Here is a 14,443-nt window from a genome sequence, read left to right as displayed (position 1 = left end):
CCTGTAGCAGCCGAATCCTCAGGGTGCTACATAAATATCTCAGAAAAGCTTAATTTTCAACATAAGTGGGAACAGGAATTAGGACATGTCATACCCACGTCAGACTGGGAAAAAGGTTTCTTGTTTACGCACAAAATGTCGGGTGCGAATTATGCGCAGGAGAAAAATTTCAAAATTATGGCAAGATGGTATCGGTATCCTGTGAAACTCCACTCCATATTTCCGGCAACTTCAGACATGTGTTGGCGATGTGGAGTGGAAAAGGGATCTATGCTCCACATTTGGTGGGAATGTAGTCGGATCAAACCTCTGTGGGAAAAAATATTCTCCAATTATAACCTAATCACTGGAAATAGGGTTGAGAATTGCCCTGAGATAGCCCTACTTTCCATTCTGCCTTCATCGATTAGATCCCAAAAAAAAGATATTTTGAGATTTTGTTTAACAGCAGCTCGTGCGGTGATTCCAAGTTATTGGAAGTCACCTCAAATCCCCCCAATCTCAGAGTGGTACAATGAAATGGCTAATATCTGCAGAATGGAGGAGCTTTCTGCTGATTTCAATGATTGTGCGGATAAATTCATGAAGATTTGGAGCGTTTGGATATTGTTCCAAGACTCGTCGGAGTTCCACGGGCTATTTGGGTAGGGACTGATGAATAGGCGAATTGGATCCGGATTGGTGCTGGAGATGATCAGTGAAATTAAAATGGAACCTTAGCTCAGACCCCCCTGCCCCGTTACCATTCCTTTAACCCTTCTCTCCTTTCCTATTTTCACTTTCTTATTACTTCTTCTCCTGCTCTCCCTCCCTTTTTTTTTTTTCTTCTTTCTTCTTTCTTTTTCTTCTGTTTTTGTATTGTTGATATTTGATATATGTTCCTGGTTCCATTGTTGGAACAGATAAAAGTAAGCTTATACTGCTGGATAAAGGTGCTTCAGTCTTATAAGAAAAATAGTAAATATGTGAATATACAATGTACTGACCGTCGAGACTGAGCACTGGCTTCTACTGATGTTCATTTTGTATGTTTATGCCTTTTCTCATTTCAATAAAAAGAGATTATACTAAGAATTCCCAAGGAGTCAACTTGGAAAAATTCAATAAAAGAAAAAGACAGCGGCCAATTCAGGTGAAAAAAACATCAATGCTCCATTTTTTCTGCAACAGATGCGACGTTTCGACCAACAATAGGTCTTTTTCAAACCTGCTTGAAGAAGACCTATTGTTAGTTGAAACGTTGCATGTATGACAGAATAAATGGAGCTTTGACGTTTTTTTCACCTCAATTGGACACTGTCTTTTCCATCTGAGGGATAAGTCATCAGTTGTTCAATCCTGGACAGCCACATTAAAACTCAAAGCTTAAGCCTGAACCACACTTAAAATTCTCTGTGCTGCCAATCATTTTAACGCAGAACAATGATAATATGCAGCCTTATTTAGGATCTGCATAATATAAAGACAGATGTGCTTCACAAGAAGCCCCTCAAATAATATTGTGCCCCTTGTGTAATAGCAGCCATCAAAGAATACAATGGATTCATAGACCTTGTCATGACTCTCTCAGGCCACTGGTTCAAAAAGGCTACCTCAGACAGACTTGGCAGAAGCCACTCCATCTGGCAGATTCTAGAGGAACCCCGACCACCCTTTAACCCCTTTACAGGGATCTGGTCTTACAGGGGGACACAGTGAATTTCTTCTACAGAAGGGCTGCTTTCTGGAGGAGATAACCAGAGGCAGGAAGGGTAGCCAAGCAGGTCAAAGCCAAGAGGTCATGTCAGGGACAAAATCGTAAAGCAAGCAAGTAGTCAAAAGTTAAGCCGAGGTCAAAGATTAGGAATAATCAGAACAACAAACAGTAGCACAGCAGTATACACCAGGACATTAATGCTAGTGACTGGCAGTGGAGTCAGAGTTTCAGGTGTTTAAATAGCTGACTGCCCCACCCAGGGCTCTCAGGGTGGAGTGATCAAAATCTAGACCAAAATTCACCCCATAACTCCCTTATAAAGCAACTACAAGACTCTCAGGAAAAAACAGGATCAGCACTGTCATACGTTACATGCAATAAAGGCGCATGCTACCCAGTGGTCAAAGCGGAAATAGAGGTGGCGCGAATCAGCACAGATGTTACAGATATTAAATACATTGTATTCATAAAAGGAGCTCCACAACAAACTCATAGCCATTGACTAATGGCCACCATGCATACAGATAGACAGAAGCCATTAGTCAATGGTGGGACAGAAAGAGACAAGGTTAGCGCTCCCCTCATTAATACAATGGACTCATACATATGATCATTGTATTTTTTTAGGTGTTATTAATCAAATGGCACAATATTTTTTTTTGTGCCGTTTTGACTAATTATACAGCAGACTTGACTGTGCAAATTTAGGAACAAGGGAGCCCACCAATCATATGCCAAATAAAACACTGGTATCTTCTAATGTGGCAAGGAGGCATTGAGCATCAGTAACAAGATGTAACAGCTACCTCTGCTTGCCAAATAGTGTCCCTGTATACCAACAAGATAAAAGAAAATAAAGAAGAAGAAAAAGACAAAGAGAGGAGTTCATCACATACATATAAAGTTGAAAGAAAACCAAAGAATAAGGTTTAAGAGGTTTAAAAAAGTCTTCAAACCTCTACTGAAAACCTGCACACTTGCTTGTCCGCCACACTCAACAAAGAGCAGGGAGGGGCAATATGAAATCTGGAGACACAAAGTCTATTTTTCATGTACAAAACAGATAAGAAATAGTTGGCTGTACTTTTCCTATTGAACTGCATCACTAGTACAATCAAATTTGCATTTTAAATGTGTCCTAGTATGTTCCTTAATTGTAAATACTTAAATACCCAAGTAATAGTTGTAAAGATTTTGGAAGCCAGTGATTGTTTAATAGTGGTTATTAAATGTTTTGTCTCTTAAGGCATGTGGACTTCTTCAGGGCAATTTTTCTTTACTTATATACAGGTGCACCCCACTAAATTAGAATATCAACAAAAAATTTATTTATTTCAGTTCTTCAATACAAAAAGTGAAACTCATATATTATATAGAGTCATTACAAACACATTACAAACTATTTCAAGTGTTTATTTCTGTTAATGTTGATGATTATGGATTACAGACAATGAAAACACAAAAGTCATTATCTCAGTAAATCAAAATAATTAACAAACACCTGCAAAGGCTTCCTAAGCGCTTAAATAGGTGCCTTAGTCTGTTTCAGTAGGCTCCACAATCATGGGGAAGACTGCTGACTTGACAGATGTCCAGAAGGCAGTCATTGACGCACTCCACTAGGTCCCAGAGTTCCAATTTTCATTTGGAAATCAAGGTCAAAGAGACTGGAGGAAGAGTGGAGAGGCCACAATCCAATCTGCTTGAGGTCTAGTGTGAAGTTTCCACTATCAGTGATGGTTTGGGGAGCCATGTCATCTGCTGGTGTAGGTCCACTGTGTTTTATCAAGACCAAAGTCAGCGCAGACGTCTACCAGGAAACGTTAGAGCACTACATTCTTCCCTCTGCCAACAAGCTTTTTGGAGATGGAAAAGTCATTCTCCAGCAGGACTTGGCCCCTGTCCACACTACCAAAAGTACCAATACCTGGTTTACACACAACAGTATCACTGTGCTTGATTGGCCAGCAAACTCTCCTGACCTTAACCCCATAGAGAATCTATGGGGTATTGTCAAGAGGAAGATGAGAGCCACCAGACCCAACAATGCAGATGAGCTGAAGGCGGCTATCAAAGCAACCTGGGCTTCCATAACACCTCAGCAGTGCCACAGGCTGATCGCCTCCATGCTACGCCGCATTGATGCACTAATTGATGCAAAAGGATCCCTGAACAAGTATTGAGTGCAGGCACTGAACATACATTTCAGTAGGCCAACATTTCGGATTTTAAAAACTTTTTTCACGCTGTTGTTATAAAGTATTCTAATTTACTGAGACAATGACTTTTGTATTTTCATTGGCTGTAAGCCATAATCATCAACATTAACAGAAATAAACACATGAAATAGATCACTTTGTTTGTAATGACGCTATATAATATGAATTTCACTTTTTGTATTGAAGAACTGAAATAAATTAACTTTTTGATGATATTCTAATTTAGTGAGATGCACCTGTACATGACTTTGTTTCTCAAAATCATTTTTTCTATTGGGTCTCATTAAAAATGTTGCACCGTTTAACTTCTATAGCCTATATATTGCACTGTCTGTTGCTGGCTGCAGAATAAGTTAACTGAGAATTGATCAGTAAGCTTCGTCTTCCTTCCTTCTTCTGAATTCCTCCTGAATTCACCATATGAAAGTTGAACTGAACTTTGTGGTCATAAATCAATTGAGAGGAGCTCATCAATAAATCAGGGGTCCTATGTCTCTTTAGATGGAGTGGCAATTGCATATGCACATTGTCATTCCATTCATTGTCTACGAAATAGATGGAGACAGCTGAAGAGGATTCAAGTACAGCTAACATCACAAAATTGTTTTTCCACCTAACCCGAGGTCAATTGCCAACTACCTCATGACAGTAGTTTTGCATTCCATTGTAGGTCAAGTTTTACTACATGGATGTATGATCTTTTCCAGTCTTAGGTCTCATTCAGACGTCAGTCTTTTTCGTACCAGTGCTATCCATGTTTAGCACTCATACCTTTCATAGTTTATGGGGCTATTTACATGTCCATTTTTTTCCTCGGACTGAATGATCTACACAAAAGCACAGAGACCTGTCTGAAAATGATCGGAGTCACTGTTCAAACTCACCAATGAAAGTCTATGGGTCCTTTCTTGGACTGTTTGATAGGAGAATCTGGAGAAACTTTTTTTTCCCCATCAGGAGAAACTTTTTTTTCCCCATCAGAAAAAACTGATGAAACTCTGTCCAAATTCTGATGATACGCTGATGAAACTCTGATCAAATATAAAAATGAAACTTGGACCGTTTTTCTTGTATGTGAAAAAAAATGACATCTGAATGAGCTCTTACAATATAAGGCTCCATTAACACTTTCCTTTACATTCTGCCCATGAAATGTACTTTGGACACAAGCAATAGAGTCGTTTTATTACACACTCATAATATAGAAAGAAAATGCATGACTGGACTTTTGCTTTCTAAACAAGAACAAGGTGAAATGTTGAAGGGATGGTCGAAACACAAATTCAACGTCAATCTAAAATCTAGTTAATGCCATAATCTAATCTGAGGTGGCGTTGCTGATCTCTGCAAGCCAGGTATTCGTCTTACAACACACACTGACAGTGCGCTCTGTTGCCGGCTTGTTACTTCTGATCAGAGCCAGTGAGAGAGCGCACTGTCATTATACACATTGCACAGTGATAAGAATCTACTGAGCATCCATCGGGATTGACATCCGACGCATGCTCAGTAATGCAGGGACTAGCCCAGCCTCTGATGCCGCTTCATTTGAGTATCCCAACATGCACAAGAAAAGAGAAATTGGGGAGGTTGGATAGGTTGGATTTTAAATCATTCAACCCAATTATTTTTGACTAAGATTATCTTTGACTGTGGTTAATAGCACCATAAAAAAATTGGGAGACAGAATGGAAAGCTGACAGGAGCTCAACTGGTTAGCAATCTGTTATATCATGTCACTAAACTTCGTGCCTATACACCTCCAATAATTGTCTACCAACTGATATTCATTTAGACTTTTCCCGACACATGTAATGCAAGCTCTGTTTTTTTCAGCATTTATGGGGTTTTTTAATGTGGAGAGGACAATGTCGGACAACTTTGGTGGTGTTATCTTCCATGAGAACCTAAATATGCAAATTGTCTCTTCAGAGAGGAAGAGGACTAGAACTCTAGTGCCACCTATTGGAAGTAGCAATCTTAAAAGTCAATATCAAGCCTTGCAATATGACTTAGGATAAAAGCCAAATCAGAATTCAATTTGCAGACATTGTGTTTCAGAGTATTGCCCCTCATGGCTAGGTGAGAGGCTCTGGACTGGGATCTAAGGGATAACATTTCTCCTTGTGGAGAGTGACAAGCCAGGCCTGGCATGTCAGAGTGAGGAGACTTATATATGCCATGCATGCTCCCCTGGGAATTAAATATGCTCTATAGAGATGAAGAGGACTAGAACGTTAGTGCCACCTATTGGATTTAGCAATCCTAAAAGTCAATATCGACCCTTTAACGAGCCTTACCATATAACTTACATGACAACAAAAGTAATCAGGCATTGAGATAATTGGCAGATTAAGCCACATTACATTAGGCCATGCCTTTTTAGTGTAGCACTGACAGGTGTAATACACTGCAATACAGGATTATTGCAATGTACTATGAAAGCAATCAGAGGATTGCAAAAAGTTCAATACAGTTTACTGGATGAAAAATTATAACCTCCTTTTATCCTTATAAAATGTTTTAGTCTGAATAATATATATATATATATATATTATATATATATATATATATATATATATGACGCGCCCCCTGGGCCTAGTGTGTACGTGTGTGGGTTACCCGGAGCCGGGTCTCTGGGGGTTGTAGTCTCCGTGGCGGCGACCCGGTCCTGTGACTCAGGTTGGTCAGGCCGATGGCAGTCTTTTAGGGGTTTTAGGTTAATTGTCCGACTACGCCACCCGTGGATTGCGGTCAGGGTGTACCGCCGCTGCAAGGCAGTCCGCTGAGGCTGGTGTGGTGTGCGCAGCAAAAGATGGGATAACTCCCCACGGGAGGAGTATGGCCTCCTGGCAGGGAATGTGGATGATGGGAGTGATGGTGCGCGGGCGTCCCAGCACTAGTAGTGCTGGTGCGGCAATGAAGCAGGAACGACTCAGAGTCTTTGCAGTGCAGTTCAGGGTCTTTACTGGTGATATTAAGGCAGAACTTCCCGGGAGTACTGGCTAGCATAAGGGGCCTGGTCAGTCTGCGAGCAAACAGGAGTTCCCCTGGCCAGGTGGAGTTGTAGGCCTCCCCGTCTATCTGCACTCTTTCTGGCTACCTTGCTGTAAGCGGGTAGAAGTAGCCCACGTCCCTGAGTATACCGTGTGATGCTCACCCGTATGGCTGGTGACTTGGGGCCTTCTGTTAGCCTCCGCTCCTGGATGGCGGTGCTGGTCCCTTCCTTGTGACTGAGCCTCCGGGCTTCTATGGCCAGAGGACCTGTAATCCCCTGCCGGCTGGTTTCTGCTGCTGGGTGGATATCAGTCCCCACACCCTCAGACTCCGGTGTCCGGTTATCAGATTCTTCTGCCAGGGCGAGCTCTGCTCCGCTCCAGCCCCTGGTCTTCAGCTACTGCTCCTACAGAGCTCCTGCTGTAACTCTCCCTGTGTCTGGAACTGTCTCCAGGCTCTGACTCTCCGACTAACCCCGCCCCAGACCCAGTTTATATAGGGCAGATTCCTCCCCTCCCAGGTCTGGGCAGGAGATGTTGCATGCTTAAGGGCTCCTGACCAGAGAAACCTCCCACTTGCTCTCAGATGTAATATTTCTATTACTGTGGTAACCAGACCCCTGGGGTGCCACATATATATATACATATACAGTTGAAACCAGAAGTTTACATACACTATATAAAAAGACACATGTGCATGTTTTTCACAATATCTGACATGAAATTAGAATAAGCCTTTCCTGTTTTAGACCAATTAGGATTACCATTATGTTTAATATTTGCCACACGCCAGAATGAGAAGTAGAGACATCTATATGAGCATGTAAGTCATGGGAAGCCGAATAAAATGATACCTTGATATCTGCAATCCGATGTCTTATTCCAGAGAAATTCACTTTTTTCTTATATGTAAATGAGCTGTCAAGATCTATGGGCGGGACATAGATCTCTCTGATAATCTCCCTCCAGAGCTTATTATAAATGAAAGGGGGGGTTACCAGTGTGAGACATGTAACCAACACAGAATAGTTGAACTGAACTTTGCCTACTTACGAACACATTTGCTGCAGCTCTACAGCTCTACTGTACTGCAGCAATGGCTTCCTGTGAGGTGGAAGCTGAAGCACTGAGAGGAGACCTGCAGATGTGTCGGTTATAATCACACACAGCTCTGCAGTGAGATCAGGAGAGCAGACTGTCAGTCACTGCATGTCTCACACTGGTAACATCCTCTTTTATTTAAAAAATGATTTGAAGGCAGATTCTCTGGGAGATCTACGTCCGGCCCTTAGATCTTAACAGCTCATTTACATATAAGAAAAACATGGATTTCTCTGGAATATGACATCTGATCGCAGATATCAAACTATAATTTTATTCATCTTTCTATGACCTACATGCCCATATAGATGGCTTAGGAGGGTTGATCCTACTGTCAAATTCCCTTTAATCAGTATCCTCTTGATAGGGTACGGAATCAAAGTATTCTATTGCTGGTATCCAAAGTTCATTTCATGTGAAGAAAAGTGTGAATAGAGCCTTATCCAGTTACTTCTACCCAGTTAATTCTTCTCTTTTCCATTAGGTCTATGACATCACATGATTAAAGACAGACTAGCTGAATTTCTCTAAGCTCTAGGTAGAAAGAGGTAGTCTCTTTTCCCTTTATGAGTCATGTGTCACTGCAAAAGTCCCTGGCAGGAGGGAGGAGGGAGCAGCTGGGACAGGAGTTGAAGAGGGGAATGATTCATGCAGGGAAAAGAGACTTCCTGTTTCTACATAGAGCAGAGAAAAGAGAAGAATTAGCTTGGTAGAAAGGCAAAATGAGCAATTGTAAGTACACAATGCTATAGAATATGATGACTGCAATATATTAAGAGGATAAAAACATTGATGGGAGTGCTTCTTTAAATGAGCATATTTTTTAGTCCAGTCATATACTATCATGTAGCTACACTGCACTCTAGTTTGGGTCTGCAATACCAGAATAAACTATGAATATGTCACTTCGCAATGGGTGTAAAAAGGTAAGATGTAATCCTCCCACAACACTACTTTACATATATAGAACACCTTTTGTTTGCTAGCATGAAACTCATATTTGGTTACCATGCGAATACCATTCCTACATATTTCTACACAGAAAAACCAGTTTTCTTTCTGTTATAAATCTGAAGCACACAACTGCATAGAATAAAAGACTTCACTAAAAAAAACACAACCAAGAAAGCCTAAGATTACATTTCATCCATGCAAATAGAGAAGGCAAAAGTATTTGTTGCTTACATCCAGATCAGACGAGGAAGTGAACACATCATTTCGGTGAGTATACCCTCTTACTACATTAATGTATTCCACAAAGATTTCTTGTTTAGATTTGTCAATAAATACATTAGCGTCAGGCTCACGACCACTCTGATGCATTAAAGGGATTGTCTGTCAGCAGAAAAGTATTTTTTAATCTAAAATAAATAAATTTACTAATATACTGTATTTTTCAATACTGCATGGATCGTATTAGGTCATTGTCCATTTTGTGGTCCCAAAAGTTCTGAGGCTCCTACGTTTCGACATGGGCAGAGAGCTTCCTCCTCCTCACTGAGAGTGAATAAGGTAGTAAGGGCTAATCACGGCTGACGTACAGATAGAGAAGGGCTGTCTTAGCTAATGATACTGAACCAGAAAACCCTCTTCAAACATGTCACCAACACACATAGAAGGGTGAGAAACTTTCTGCCTGTATCAGAATGACAACAGGAGCTCCACTAGACCATAAAGGTCTGAAATAGGATGACCCACATAGTCTTGAAAAATAAAGTACTGTATATTAGTAACTTCCCTGAATTTACATCTCAAAAACAATACATAACTTTTTCTGAGATCTGACAACTACTTTGGTTACATTCCCATGTTGTGGTTGTGCTGCTTTTTTTTACGCAATTGTGGCAAAATTGAAACGTTGTGCCGCAGTTTTTGAAATTACTAAATAGTGCAATTTTTACCATGGTTCCAGCAAATAATTAAACTGTGACAGTAAGGTGTCAGCCCAGCCTTAAAGAGGACCTGCCACATGTCCAAAAAATTAGTTTGTTATCTTGCTAGAATCCCTGTGTTCCCCTGAACCTGTTGCTGTTTTCCATTTGTCAATTTTCTCACTTATTTGCAGTGATATGCCCTTTTTCTTTTTTGGCACCAAATATGCTTGTGGTCCAAGAGGGCATTTCACAAAAGTGTTTTCTCGGGTGTGAAGTCCTCCCTCACTATAATGCTGCCCAATCATCACTCGGCAGTATCTAAAACGTGATCTCGCGCTGTAGATCTTCCCCTCTATGACGCTGCCCAATCATCACTCGGCAGTATCTAAAGCAAGATCTCGTGCCGTACTTCTTCTCCTCTATGATGCTGCCCAATCATCACTCGGCAGTATCTAAAGCAAGATCTCGCGCCGTACTTCTTCCCTTCTATGATGATGCCCAATCATCACTCGGCAGTATCTAAAGCGTGATCTTGCGCCGTACTTCTTCCCCTCTATGATGCTGCCCAATCATCACTCGGCATTATCTAAAGCAAGATCTCACGCCGTACTTCTTCCCCTCTATGATGCTGCCCAATCATCACTCGGCAGTATCTAAAGCGTGATCTTGCGCCGTACTTCTTCCCCTCTATGATGCCGTCCAATCATCACTCGGCAGTATCTGAAGCGTGATCTCGCGCCGTACTTCTTCCCCTCTATGATGCTGCCCAATCATCACTCGACAGTATCTAAAGCGTGATCTCGCGCTGTACTTCTTCCCCTCTATGATGCTGTCCAATCATCTCTCAGCAGTATCTAAAGCGTGATCTCGTGCCGTAGTTCTTCTCCTCTATGACGCTGCCCAATTTCTGCTCAGCAGCCTCTGAACCTGTTTGAACAGCATGAACTTACAATATCATGCTGTTCAAACTGGAAGCTGCTGAGCAGTGATTAGGCAGCATCATAGAGGGGGAGGAATACATGCCTCAAGTGAAAAATTTTGTGAAACACCCTCTTGGACCACAAGCCTGTGTTACGCTGGCGTGTCACTTAATAAAATAAAATAAAACTTAAAGGACACGTCGGGGTCCACCGGACTGCAGAGGAGCTGCAGCAGCTGAGTCCCAGAGGAATATTCAGCTAAGCACAGAGAAAGAAATGAACTAGTGTGTTAAGTGCACACACAAGTAATAACTAAACAAGGTACAATGCTGGGAGTTAACAACACTCCAGAAACAAAACTAATAAACTTCTGCACTGCAAGACACTGCTGTGCAGAGCAGGAAGGATTTGGCAGCATGAAATGCCTGAGCACTAGATGGCGGCATATAGAGCTGCATATAGCTACAGGCCAGGAAAGGCCTGGAACCTAAGTTCCTAAAGAGGAGGAGGATCTCTGTAGCACCCAACACATGGGTGTAAAAGCGGCAGTGTGACCACACATACAATGGCGGACCCTGGAATGCTGGATCGGTAGCGAGGACGCCTCCGTGGCGTGGACGCCAACCGGTGAACCGACACCGTAGAGCGTGCTGCTCACAGCATTCCCTAGCCCTAATTGATGGCTAGGATGACTAGGGAGCACACAGCAGGAACCCTTGACAACGACTCTCACACACTGCATTTACTGCCAGAGACCTCACCCCAGGTTAGAAAGAGATAGACTAGGCATTGGGGCGGAGCCCACGGAGCCCTTGAATACACTAGAGACAGCCTAGGCCCCCCAGGACAACCAACCACGCTGTACCAGACAGCTGGGGGCGTGGCTTAGCGGCACATGACAGCAAGGGGGCGTGGCTTAGCTGCACATGCGCAGAAACCACACTTAGAATCCCTTGAACGGAACCTAAATGCTGACAATTACTGACCAGCAGGAAAGGGCCTGACAGGACGCCGCGAGAAAGCCCTTCTCCTGCGTACCGGCCTAACAGCCTGCTTGGTGCCAAAAAAGAAAAAGGGCATATCTGCATAACACAGGGACGAAATGACAAACGGAAAACAGTGGCAGGATGAAAAAGCACAGGGATTTTGGCAAGGTAACAAACTCATTTTCTTTTTGGACAGGTGACAGGTCCTCTTTAAAGTGAATGCTCGTAATAAATCCACATCCAAAAATGAGTCTTTACAAATACATTAAATTACTTGTATTTATTCTGAATTACAACATGTACTATAATCACAGCTACATTCTGCAAGCTTTACTTAAAAGTTAAACTTTGGCAGCATTCTGTGCTGGTCAGTGTTTGTACAGAGCGGGTGTCATTGCATCTGTCACTGTACAGTTATCATGATTTTTAAGATACAACACACTAAATAAATATTACATCTAAAAAAAACAAACATTTACATACTACTGTACAAAGACTACCAGAATTTGTACAAACTCACTCTAAGGAAAATCAATAATGCAAATGTATAAAATAACTTGCTTTTCATGAACAAGTAATACGCGTACATATTTGTCAGAACATCTTCTACAGAAAACTGCAATGATGGTACGGAATGTAAAAACAAAATAAAGAAAAATTATTTTGTGACTTATTGTGCTTTATTTTTACACACAATGGAGTGAATTTATCAAGACTGGCATTTTTATCCAAATTCTGCTAGTGTTCAAGGAGCCAAATTCACTAAGCGGAGCAAGCTGTTCACGCATCGGATATATAAATTTACGCCAGCTATTAGCTAGCATAGATTATAATATATTTGTTGGTCTGTGGGAGGCCGTGGCCCCTCCTTTTAAACCTTGCCCAATTTCATATTTAATTTCCTAGAAGATTGTATGGCCTATAAGACTCCTCGCATTGGCATGACAGGCATATGACACATTGTCCCGATTTGAAAAGGGTACACACCCGAACATATACTGTGGCCTGCTGCCACAATTTAATTTTTGTGCATGTGTTATGATCGTAACACACACTCACTCACGGTAACAGAAAAAGGGAAGACACTACAGGCGAATTTGAATTTCAAAATATTCGGTCATCTCTAATGGCAATTCAGCATTTTTCACCATATTCACCAAATACACCAGGTAAGTTTTCCATATTCCAGAAAGTGACTTTGCTATTATCCAAATATGGGGGAGCAGTTCCTTCACTACAATGCAATGCTGTAGTTTCTCCCAACATCTGAGTGGGTTTTATCTACTCCTACAATGGGTATTTGCAGTTAAATGGTTCGTTTGTTGCAAAAAAAGAGCTTAAATAACTTTTCAGTAGTGCATTATACTATGTTTTCAACTCTGAATAAAAGAACCTTGATAATATGCAGATTTTCCTAGTTGCTTTGCAAACTAGGTGTGAACAGACCCAATTGCTGCATTGATTCGTGCTGCTGACAATATTTTACTATTTCTCCTGAGGTTTATTTTACTATTTCTAACATGTTTTGACCTAACATATGGTATATGTAAGAAAGTCCTTACTGAGAGCTGGAAGAGCCGGGAAAACAGTGGGGACGATTTCTTCTTTAAAGCAGAGAATGAAGTTTATTCAGAGATATGCGGCAGAACAGTTCAGAATGCAGGCAGGGAAAATACACTGGCACTCGCAGGTGACCAAACACAGCATTAGGATATCTGGCGATGGTCTGGCACTGGTGTGGCTTTGGTCTGGCGATAGTGTGGCCCTGGCGGTGGACTTCCTTGGTGGTGGTCTGCCTCGAACAACAGTATCAGGGTCTTTTTATACATGGCTTAAACAAAGGAGCTACAATATTGCGGCAAAAGGCGTATACATGATAACATCATACTGCGAGGAAGATGTGCATTTTAGAACAACAAAGTGATAATGCAACATTACAATATTTATGAGTTTTTTTTACCAAACTCAAATACAATCCATAAATCCCCATGTCTCTCTTAAGTGATAGTTTCTTCATAATTCTCTCCATATTGACAACTGTATTGTCCTAATTTCCATACCACAATTACAATGACACTATTTACTACTATCTAACACCACTTATTTACTTTCACAATGACCTGCAGCTGCTCCCATTAACCTTTATGGATACTAACCATACCTGCTAATGACACTGACATCACTTTATGTCTGCATTGTGGGGAGAGCGCGCAGAACATGCATCTCATTAGCTGCAAAACTTAGTTAGCTCAAACTTCTGAACAAGATGGCTGCTAGGTTTAACATGACTGTTCAGAATATTAGGACTTCTCCTCTAAAGCCCCCGTCTCACATAGCGAGATCGCTAGCGAGATCGCTGCTGTGTCACGGTTTTAGTGACGCAACAGCGACCTCACCAGCGATGTCGCTATGTGTGACACTTTGCAGCGATCAGGCCCCTGCTGTGAGGTCGCTGATCGCTGCAGAATGTCCTGGACCATTTTTCAGCAGGCTGGTAACCAGGAGCAGGACATCGTGGAAAGATTCTTTCCACGATGTTGCTGCTCCCCTGATCGTTGGTGAGCCTGCCTGTTTGACAGCTCACCAGCGACCACATAGCGACGCAGCAATGATCCCTGACAGGTCGTATCGTTGTCGGGATCGTTGCAGCG

General features: G+C 41.8%; 1 protein-coding gene across 4 annotated transcripts in view; it reads left to right on the top strand.

Moving 5' to 3' along the window:
• LOC141174026 (sulfotransferase 1 family member D1-like) overlaps positions 1-14,443 on the top strand; it is a 68,853-nt gene that overhangs the window by 8,283 nt on the left and 46,127 nt on the right. The window lies entirely within an intron of this gene.

Source organism: Phyllobates terribilis, unplaced genomic scaffold (assembly GCF_046119375.1).
Source record: "Phyllobates terribilis strain yellow unplaced genomic scaffold, ASM4611937v1 Scaffold_13__5_contigs__length_258822181, whole genome shotgun sequence".
In the NCBI taxonomy this organism is placed as follows: domain Eukaryota; kingdom Metazoa; phylum Chordata; class Amphibia; order Anura; family Dendrobatidae; genus Phyllobates; species Phyllobates terribilis.
This window is presented reverse-complemented; position numbering and strand designations above follow the sequence as displayed.